The following is a 12,500-nucleotide window of genomic DNA, read 5'->3' on the forward strand; positions in this document are numbered from 1 at the left end:
TTATATATTTTCGAGTTAACTTCTGTGGACTTTTCCATTTTTGCCAAAATTTTTGAAAGCAAATAAATGAGAAAACATATCATGGTTGACGTGGAGTTAAATCCGAAGCTAAATAGTGAGAAATCTGGTAGATCCATCATCTACCCGACAATGTTCGGACCTGTTTTTCAGGCGGAACTATTCTGTGGAGCTGGACCATGGATTCCAGGGGGGGCCTGGTTCTAGGAATAGAACTCTCGGCATTCTGGCATTCTATCCAGTTTGCCCATAATGTGATTAGGATGGGGATAATTGTGAGTCTTAGTCCTAGCAAGCGGGTTCTACTTACACTTGGGCCATACTAATCATGTTATGCCATCCCCTTTTTGTGTAGGGTAGGGATGCGGACATTTGGGAGTCCTTTCTCACTTGTGCCATTGGCGGAAGATTTAACTTCGCGAAGGGCCAATATCTTTTCAAGATTTTTTTTCTTTTTTTTTTTTATAAATCTCAAAATTTATGAATATTGAAATAAATTATTTGAGTACCCCTGAGCCTCATGATGGAAAAACTACGACTATGACTATTGGCACGTCATTCCCGAATCTCCTTGGTACTGCCACAAGTAGCGAAAGTACTATAAATGATACAAAGGAACACCCTGTTCCAAGTAAAGTAGCAGAGTCAGAAACCCAAATAGAGTGCATAAATAAAAAAAAAAAATAAATAAATAAATTGGTAAACTCCAATATCGTAACAATGGAACCATATATGATGAAAAATAATTCTGAATTAGAGATAAATAATCCTCCCAACAATACAGAAAAATATAAAAATCATGATAGACAAGCAACATACATAAAACAAGGACCAAAAACAAACAAAAATTACCGACTTAATCCCACATTGGTACATTTTGATGACCTCTTTGGACCAGATAACTGGTCAAGATTTCTAGTCCTCAAAACTGACAACAGAATCTCAGCAGCGATACTAGAAAACAAATTACTTAACATATATCCAACACAAGATATGGAATGCAGGCACATCAAGGACAATGAATGGCTTATCCAAGTAACCAATAAAAAGCAGTCCTCTGCCTTTTTAAGTATAACAGAAATAAATAATATAAAAGTAACAATTACAAGCCACGAAACATTGAATTATGTACAGGGTACAGTCATCCTACCCAATAGCGAGCAGGAGCTTCCTTCAAAAAAACTACTGCTAGACTCCTTAAAATTGAGATATAACAATATCCACGATTTAGAAATATACTCGATTTCAAGTAGGAAAGATAAAAATAAAAATATCAACATTGCCAAAATAAAATTTACAGGCCAAGACCTACCATTTAAAATAAAAATTCTTAGACAAAATAGAGAAGTTCGTCCTTTTGTTCCAAAACCACTACAATGTACACAGTGCTCAAGGTATGGACACACATACAAAAGATGCCGTAATAAAGCTATATGTGCAGTCTGTGCTGATATCAGATGACCACTAATTGGAACTGTAATCAACCAAAATGTATTAATTATGGACTAGCCCATCACGCGAAATCTAAGGAGTGCTCATTTTAGCAATATAACACAGAACTTCAGTTGTTAATAAATAGGACATGAATGTCAGCCATGGAAGCCAGACTTGAGCTAAAAGTAAGAGAGTTAATAATCCATCCAAAAACCCTCACCTTTTCAGAATGTGACTAAAAATCAAGACATCAAGCAGCACAATAACAAACAAGATAATATAAACATAGAAACTAAATTTCATACCAATAATACTGAAACCCAAAATAAAAGTGATATTACAACAACCAATACCACCACTAACATAGATGATTCAGTTATCCATGGAAAAGAACTTCCAATGGAAGAGGAGTTAAATAATGATAATAATCGAACTGGCAAAAAGAAAAGAATTCTGGAAAGAACCCCACCTAAGGGAAAAAAAGTAAATATTGTAAATTGCAATCAATCCAAAGAAACTCCAACTACACCAGGAGAACATTTTAAAAAAGATAGCAAACTAACCTCATCACAAGTGGAAATACACAACTACCCTCAATCTCAATCAAACAGCCAACATCTGGACAGCAAAGATCACTCTTTACAATTCCCATCAAATAATACTAATGAAAATCATACCATTAAACCAAACCAAAATATAACTATCACCAACCCAGCAATCCACAACACCCAAATATTCTATTAACAACAACAAAACAAATAACCCTTCAAACCAACAGTCCTTATCACTACAGAAAAGGACCAATAGAATTACAAAACCAGAAATTTCTAAAGCTAGACCAAATACTTCTGAACCAATAATTAACATTACCAAACATGCTTCATCTTGTGGTTGCAACGAATGCTTTGTAAGTACATATAACCAACTAACTACCAAGACAGAGGACACAGTACGAAAATTGTATAGACAATTTTACTAAATTAAGGAGGTGCCCTTTAACACACCAGCATGAGAACGAATTATGTTCTGAATCCTTAAAATACAAAAAGAAATTATAAAATCAAAAATAGACTTGTTAATATTCAATTATGAAAAACAAACAACTGCAGAATCTAATAACCAACATACAAATGCAACGATTGAAAAACCATAAATAAATTCAAATGCATATAAACTACGAGGCAAAGTAAAATCAGCAATCAATTTACAGAATTCAACACCAATCCCTCCCAATAATGGAATATAAAATCATTCAATGGAATATAAATGGTCTCTTAACCCGACTTCGTCTGGGTGAATTACAAAGAATCATACGAGACCACAACCCAAGGTGCATATGTCTACAACATATAGGAAGTAACCCTACAAATATCCAACACTATAAAATTGCCTGTTATTCACCAACTGACGGTGGAAAATTAGGCACAGCCATATACATTCATAATAGCATTACATATGAACCTTTTGACATACCATCTATGCCATATCAAATAACATCAATTAAACTGTATATGCCTGACAAAAGTAAAATCACTATTTGTAATTTATATAGCCAACCAAATTTCAATGCAAATTTTAGTGATTTTTCTGAACTTATTAGCAAAAGTATACAGGAACCCCTACTTATAGTAGGAGATTTTAATGCACATAATCCTTTATGGGATACTAATAACCCCACAGACACATCCGAAATCAACACAGAAAAAACTATAATGAAACACAACCTGTGTTGTCTCAATGAAAGTGAAGTTGCAACATATTTTTCAAATACACACCTAACCTTTTCCTCAATTGACATTTCATTATGTTCAAATGATGAAGCCGAGAAATTTGAATGGAACGTCCTAGACGATTCATACACAAGTGACCATTTCAGAATCATTCTGAACTACTTAAGTAATATCAAAATATTGCCACCTACAAGATATAATATTCAAAACGCTAACTGGGATAAATATTTCCTATGCACACGAAACATACCACCATTCCCACATAACGAAGATCACAATACTACATGTGAATCCTTCTCAAACTTCATAATAAATGCTGCAGATAAAAGTATTCTAAAAACCAAATCACATTCCACAAAATCCCCTGTCCCATGGTGAAACCCAACCTTAACAACCTTAAGTAAAATAAAAACATATATTGGGTCACAATCTAAACAGACTCAAAACTCGCCTTAAATCACTCAACAAAATGCCCTATAATATAAACATATTAAACAAAATAGTTATAACAAACATAACAAGTAACCACATTAAACCACTATATAACAAATGTACAGCCAAATTTAGAAAAACGGTAATAGCTGAAAAAATTGCATCATGGAAGGAATATGTCTCAAACATATCGTCAAACACATCCACAAGGGATATCTGGCAAAAGATAAGGAAAATCGATGGAAAACATATAAGACCTCCAAGAAGTGCAGTACATTTAGATGGGAAAATATACCAAGATACTTATGAAATATCAAATATAATTGGAAAGCATTTTGAAAACATCAGTGCTTACTCCAGCCTAGATATACATTTTCAAAATATCAGAAAACATAAAGAAAATATAATACTCAATTCTGAAACTCTGGAACACCTGGAATATAATTATATTTTTAACATAGATGAACTAGATAATGCCATCAACTCTTATCATTCCTCCGCGCCAGGATATGATAGAATATCATTTGAAATGATAGAAAAATTAGCTCCTATAGCAAAATCATATTTATTAAAATTTTATAATAGTATCTGGATAAAACGTGTCTTTCCTGATAAATGGAGACATGCCATAATAATTCCAATAAATAAACCAGGAAAGGATGCAAGGAATCCATCCAGTTATAGACCGATATCCCTAACAAGTTGCCTACGCAAAATCTTAGAAAAAATGGTTAATGCACGATTAACGTATGTAATAACCAAAGAATCCATTTTAACACCAACACAATCTGGTTCAATAGCTGGCAGATCAACCCTAGATCCCTTAACGTATTTAGAAGATCATATCAAAAAAGGCTTTGAACAAAAAGAAATTAACAGTAGCTATATTTTTTTTATATAGAAAAAGCATACGATACAACATGGAAACATAACATCATGCAAAAACTCCACTCCAAGGGACTAAGAGGCCACTTACCAATATTTATTACTTTTTAACAAACAGAACTTTTCATGTAAGAGTAGAAAATTCCTACTCAGTAACCTATAAACTGGAAGAAGGAATCCCTCAAGGTAGGGTCTTGAGCTGTACATTGTTTGCTTTAGCAATCAATGAGATTACTATAAATTTACCAAGTGGTGTAAAAAACAGTTTATATGTTGATGACTTGGTATTTACTATACGAATAGTAATTTGAGACATGCTTAGAGAGTTCTCAGTACTGCCATTTTAAATACATGTAGTTGGACAAATTCAGTTGGATTTAAATTTTCAACTGATAAAACAAAAGCAATCGTCTTCTACAAAGATAAAAGATGGATGAAGAACCAAACAATCAAACTTCACCTTTATAGCACTGAAATACAATTTTGTACAAAAATCAAGTATCTAGGAGTGATATTAGATCAACATTTAAATTGGAAAGAGCACATCAAATACATTAAAGCCAAGGGCATCAAAGCCCGTTGCCATCATTTTTTAAAAAAATTAAAAATTTTCACAGACACTAATTGGTTGGGGGGGCCTAAAGCAAAGCGAGACATTTTATTAATGATATATAAGGCAACAGTCTTATCCATAATAGATTACTGCTGGCCAATATATTTATCCGCCTCAGAATCTGCATTAAAAACTCGATGCAGTGCACCATGAAGGCGTGCGATTGTGCACAGGAGCATTCCGATCGTCCCCAACAAGCTCGCTTCTGGTAGAGGCTGGTGTGTTGCCCTTAAAACATCACCGTAATTTGATAACAATACGAAGAGGTCATTCAATGCAAGTGGGATCGTCTCCTGCAGCTGACTGCTTTCAAAACTGTAATCCAGTAACTCTTTCCCAAAAAGAGCTAAATACATGATGAACTTGCATAATATGGATCCAATTTTTCACCCACCAATGGAATTGCCACCACAGTGGATTTTAATCGGATAAGATAAGTACCTCCCTGTCTTACCTACTCAAAAAGCAAATGACAAGCACAGAAATGTACCCGCCAACATGCTTTGGAGCACATTAGAAGAAAAGGCGACAAAATATGGTATATACAGACGGCTCCAAAAATAATGTTGGAGTAGAAAGCATCTGCATATTCGAAAAATATGTTAATAAAAAAAACCTACCTTTAATATCATCAGTATTTACTGCTGAAGTCACAGCCAAAAGCAAGTGTCTCTGTTATTTTCAGTGACTCACGTAGCGCTATAGATGCTATAAGACAGTATAAATCAGTAAACCAAATAGTGCAGGAAATACAAATAAAAATTCATCAGCTCCTCCAATCAGGATTATCAATGGAAATATGTTGGATCCAAGCACACGTGGGAATAAAAGGAAATGAAAATGCAGACTCAGCTGCCAAATCAGCCTGCACTATCCCTCCAACAATTACACATGCCCCAGTGTCAGACTAGATAGCACCGTTAAACCATTGATTTACCAGGACTGGAAAAGAGAATGGGCCTCAGTGCCAACAAATAAACTTAAAAGCATAAAAACTGAAGTATATGCATGGAGGACATCCTCACAGGTGGAAAGATCAAGAGAGGTGATCCTAGCAAGGCTCCGTATAGGACACAAAATTCTCGCATGATCACTTTATGTCAACACCACATGCTGACCCAATAAAGTGTAACAGATGTCAAACACCCATGACAGTACAGCATTTGCTTGCTGAGTGCCCAAATTGGACCCAGCAAAGATCTATTTATCTGCGGAATTCAAAAATGAAAGTATTCTTGCGAAAGCAAAGATTTTTCAATTAATAACATAATTTTTTTAAATAAGACAGGTTTCTCAAATAAAGTCTAAATTTTTTTTTATTTATCTATTTTTTTTTTCTCAGGATTAATCCCTGAGAACCAGGCAGAGAAGAGTCTACTTGAGACTCAGAGGTCTGGAAAAACTAAGCCCTATTAATAATAATAGTCCTATTTATTTCTGATTTCTGCCTTCTTAGGACAGTATTTTGGCCATAATTGGTGTAGAAATGTCAGTCTTATATATTTCTTGATTTTTGTCCTAGTTGCACTGCATTTTTGGCCATAATTGCTGTAACTCTGTCTTATTCATTCATGCTTTCTGGCCTAGTAGCACAGCATTTTTGGCCTAATTTACCATTTCAATCATACATTTTCAGCTGACAAATACAAACCAAAATGGATATTATCAGAAGATGCTGTGCCCTAGGAATAGTTCCACCTGTCTGAGCCTACCGCGACATGACGTCACGCTTAACAGATGAGCCACACACAAATGGCTGCGCCCAAGGTGCAATACAAAATTGGTTGTAAAAAATAAGAAAACGCCCCTTTTCACCAGGTTTACTTAAATGGAATAATACTACATTTGGAACAGCTAAAACGCAACCAGAAGTTCCCCTTTAAGACAGCGAAAAGAGAAAGTTGGAGAGGTTGAACAGCAAGATTGACAAAGGTACAAGGGTATGGAGGTAAAGTAAAAATGCTAAGAAGTTGGTGCAGTTAGGGGCTAAAGGGAAGCTACACACACCCTTCGGTAACGCCTACAGTGCACCACGTGAGATGCAGTGACTGCACTAACCCTACACGGGGTCGTTTAGTCATGAATTGCCAGCAGACATATCGTGAATTGTGACGTCACTGGAATTATTGCGTTGGGAAACATCTAAGGCAGGAGTGACCAGCCAGGTCATTGAGTTAATTATATTAGATCATCTGGCGGAAGTAATTATCAATTTAGATTCAGTTTTGAATTGGCCGAATTATTTCGTGAGTACTTTGATTAGATAAAAACGGATGCGCACGTACGTCATATATATATATATATACGTATATATATATATATATATATATATATATATATATATATATATCCTATTTATATATATACATATATATATATATATATATATAATATATATATATATATATATATATATCGAGCTACAATGTCCTTTAATATCTAATTCGCTCTACCTCGAAATTAATATCTTTTCATATATGCTTAACCGAAGGGGGGGGAATTTTTTCTCGATAATAGATTTACCTGTACTTGGGCGCGAACGCAGGTACATTGTAAATCCAGGAACGACAGTGGAAGCGATACCTACCCAACCACCGCGAGAGGCTTAAAGGTATATGCCGTCTCTCACCTCAAATACTTCTCGCGCTGAAGTATTCGTTGGTTTGGGAGACAACATCAACCCGCCTCGACTCCGGTAGTTAAGTAGCGCTTTTGACAACACGTAGCATTTTACATAAGTCATATCACATTTACCGTGATTCATATACATATATCGAGCTACAATGTCCTTTAATATCTAATTCGCTCTACCTCGGAATTAATATATTTTCATATATGCTTAACCGAAGGGGAATTTTTTTCTCGATAATAGATTTACCTGTACTTGGGCGCGAACGCAGGTACATTGTAAATCCAGGAACGACAGTGGAAGCGATACCTACCCAACCACCGCGAGAGGCTTAAAGGTATATGCCGTCTCTCACCTCAAATACTTCTCGCGCTGAAGTATTCGTTGGTTTGGAGACAACATCAACCCGCCGTCGGACTCCGGTAGTTAAGTAGCGCTTTTGACAACACGTAGCCATTTTACATAAAGTCATATCACATTACCCGTGATTCATATACATATATCGAGCTACAATGTCCCTTTAATATCTAATTCGCTCTACCTCGGAATTAATATATTTTCATATATGCTTAACCGAAGGGGAATTTTTTTCTCGATAAATAGAGTTACCTGTACTGGGCGCGAACGCAGGTTTACATTGTAAATCCAGGAACGACAGTGGAAGCGATACCTACCCAACCACCGCGAGAGGCTTAAAGGTATATGCCGTCTCTCACCCTCAAATACTTCCTCGCGCTGAAGTATTCGTTGGTTGGAGAAACAACATCAACCCGCCTCGGACTCCGGTAGTAAGTAGCGCTTTTGACAACACGTAGCATTTTACATAAGGTCATATCACATTACCGTGATTCATATACATATATCGAGCTACAATGTCCTTTAATATCTAATTCGCTCTACCTCGGAATTAATATATTTTCATATATGCTTAACCGAAGGGGAATTTTTTTTTCTCGATAATAGATTTACCTGTACTTGGGCGCGAACGCAGGTACATTGTAAATCCAGGAACGACAGGGGAAGCGATACCATACCCAACCACCGCGAGAGGCTTAAAGGTATATGCGTCTCTCCACCTCAAATACTTCTCGCGCTGAAGTATCGTTGGTTTGGAGACAACATCAACCCCGCCTCGACTCCGGTAGTTAAGTAGCGCTTTTGACAAACAGTAGCATTTTACATAAGTCATATCACATTACCGTGATTCATAATACATATATCGAGCTACAATGTCCTTTAATATCTAATTCGCTCTACCTCGGAATTAATATATTTTCATATATGCTTAACCGAAGGGGAATTTTTTCTCGATAATAGATTTACCTGTACTTGGGCGCGAACGCAGGTACATTGTAAATCCAGGAACGACAGTGGAAGCGATACCTACCCAACCACCGCGAGAGGCTTAAAAGGTATATGCCGTCTTCACCTCAAATACTTCCTCGCGCTGAAGTATTCGTTGGTTTGGAGACAACATCAACCCGCCTCGACTCCGGTAGTTAAGTAGCGCTTTTGACAACACGTAGCATTTTACATAAGTCATATCACATTACCGTGATTCATATACATATATCGAGCTACAATGTCCTTTAATATCTAATTCGCTCTACTCGGAATTAATATATTTTCATATATGCTTAACCGAAGGGGAATTTTTTCTCGATAATAGATTTACCTGTACTTGGGCGCGAACGCAGGTACATTGTAAATCCAGGAACGACAGTGGAAGCGATACCTACCCAACCACCGCGAGAGGCTTAAAGGTATGCCGTCTCTCACCTCAAATACTTCCTCGCGCTGAAGTATTCGTTGGTTTGGAGACAACATCAACCCGTCCTCGCCGGTAGTTAAGTAGCGCTTTTTGACACACGTAGCATTTTACATAAGTTCATATCCACACCTTACCGGTGATTCATATACATATATCGAGCTACAATGTCCAATAATCTAATTCGCTCTACCTCGGATTAATATATTTTCATATATGCTTAACCGGAAGGGGAATTTTTTCTCGACAATGTACCTGCTGTTCGCGCCCAAGTACAGGTAAATCTATTATCGAGAAAAAATTCCCCTTCGGTTAAGCATATATGAAAATATATTAATTCCGAGGTAGAGCGAATTAGATATTAAAGGACATTGTAGCTCGATATATGTATATGAATCACGGTAATGTGATATGACTTATGTAAATGCTACGTGTTGTCAAAAGCGCTACTTAACTACCGGAGTCGAGGCGGGTTTGATGTTGTCTCCAAACCAACTATTACTCGATACTTCGCGCGAGGAATATTTGAGGTAGAACGGCATATACCTTTAAGCCTCTCGCGGTGGTTGGGTATGGTTATCGCTTCCACTGTCGTTCCTGGATTTACAATGTACCTGCGTTCGCGCCCAAGTACAGGTAAATCTATTATCGAGAAAAAATTCCCCTTCGGTTAAGCATATATGAAAATCTATTAATTCCGAGGTAGAATTCGGAATTTAGATATTAAAGGACATTGTAGCTCGATATATGTATATGAATCACGGTAATGTGATATGACTTATGTAAAATGCTACGTGTTGTCAAAAGCGCTACTTAACTACCGGAGTCGAGGGCGGGTTGATGTTGTCTCAAACCAACGAATACTTCAGCGCGAGGAAGTATTTGAGGTTGAGAGAACGGCATATACCTTTAAGCCTCTCGCGGGTGGTGGGTAGGTATCGCTTTTTTCCCACTGTCGTTCCTGGATTTACAAGTACCTGCGTTCGCGCCCCAAGTACAGGTAAATCTATTATCGAGAAAAAAAAATTCCCTTTCGGTTAAGCAGTATATGAAAATATATTAATCCGAGGTAGAGCGAATTAGATATTAAAGGACATTGTAGCTCGATATATGTATATGAATCACGGTAATGTGATATGACTTAAGTAAAATGCTACGTGTTGTCAAAAGCGCTACTTAACTACCGGAGTCGAGGCGGGTTGATGTTGTCTCCAAACCAACGAATACTTCAGCGCGAGGAAGTATTTGAGGTGAGAGACGGCATATACCTTTAAGCCTCTCGCGGTGGGGGTTGGGTAGGTTATCGCTTCCACTGTCGTTCCTGGATTTACAATGTACCTGCGTTCTCGCGCCCAAGTACAGGTAAATCTATTATCGAGAAAAATTCCCCAATTCCCCTTTTCGGTTAAGCATATATGAAAATATATTAATTCCGAGGTAGAGCGAATTAGATATTAAAGGACATTGTAGCTCGATATTTGTATATGAATCACGGTAATGTGATATGACTTAAGTAAAATGCTACGTGTTGTCAAAAGCGCTACTTAACTACCGGAGTCGAGGCGGGTTGATGTTGTCTCCAAACCAACGAATACTTCAGCGCGAGGAAGATTGATTTGAGGTGAGAGACGCATATACCTTTAAGCCTCTCGCGGTGGTTGGGTAGGTATCGCTTCCACTGTCGTTCCTGGATTTACAATGTACCTGCGTTTCGCGCCCAAAGTACAGGTAAATCTATTATCGAGAAAAAATTCCCCTTCGGTTAAGCATATATGAAAATATATTAATTCCGAGGTAGAGCGAATTAGATATTAAAGGACATTGTAGCTCGATATATGTATATGAATCACGGTAATGTGATATGACTTATGTAAATGCTACGTGTTGGCAAAAAGCGCTACTTAAACTACCGGAGTTCGAGGCGGGGTTGATGTTTGTCTCCAAACCAACGAATACTTCAGCGCGAGGAAGGTTATTTGAGGTGAGAGACGGCATATACTTTAAGCCTCTCGCGGCGGGTGGTTGGGTAGTAATCGCTTCCACTGTCGTTCCTCGGATTTACAATGTACCTGCGTTCGCGCCCAAAGTACAGGTAAATCTATTATCGAGAAAAAATTCCCCTTGGTTCGGTTAAGCATAATGAAAATATATTAATTCCGAGGTAGAGCGAATTAGATATTAAAGGACATTGTAGCTCGATATATGATATGAAATCACGGTAATGGTGATGATGACTTATGTTTAAAATGCTACGCGTGTTTTGTTCAAAAGCGCTACTTAACTACCCGGAGTCGAGGGCGGGTTGTGGATGTTGTCTCCAAACCACGAATACTTCAGCGGCGAGAAGTATAGTTATTTGAAAAGCCGTGAGAGCAAGGCATATACCTTTAAGCCCCTCGCGTTTGGGTGGGTAGTAGTGTATCGCTTCCACTGTCGATTCCTGGATTTACAATGTGTACCTGCGTTCGCGCCCAAAAAAAAAAGATACAGGTAAACTATATCGAGGAAAAATTCCCGGCCTTTTCGGGCTTAAGCATATATGAAATAGGAAATTTAATTCCGAGGTAGCTAGAAAAGCGAATTAGATATATTAAAGGACATTGTAGCTCATATATGTAATATGAATCACGGTAATGTGATATGACTATATATATATGGGTGTGTGTATACCTAAACACACACACATATATATTACTGTTCGATTTCGACGTAAATGACCTTTTATGCTTTTCATCCATTAATATTTGCTCATTACACTAATCATGATATATCTAGTGAATCATTCGTGATCTCTGTCAATGCAAATCCTTCGTGAACGAATTAATTTAATTTTAAAATATTATATTCCGGAACTCAAACACCTGTGTTCCTTGTTATAATTCTACAGTGACTCTACAGTCCCCTTGAACTTGTCAAGTTGTTGCCTGTATCATTATTCTCATTCTTTTATGAACTTTGACCTCGAGTAACTTCGACAGTTTGTGAGGTATA

The sequence above is a fragment of the Macrobrachium nipponense genome, chromosome 11, assembly GCF_015104395.2.
Source record: "Macrobrachium nipponense isolate FS-2020 chromosome 11, ASM1510439v2, whole genome shotgun sequence".
NCBI lineage: Eukaryota > Metazoa > Arthropoda > Malacostraca > Decapoda > Palaemonidae > Macrobrachium > Macrobrachium nipponense.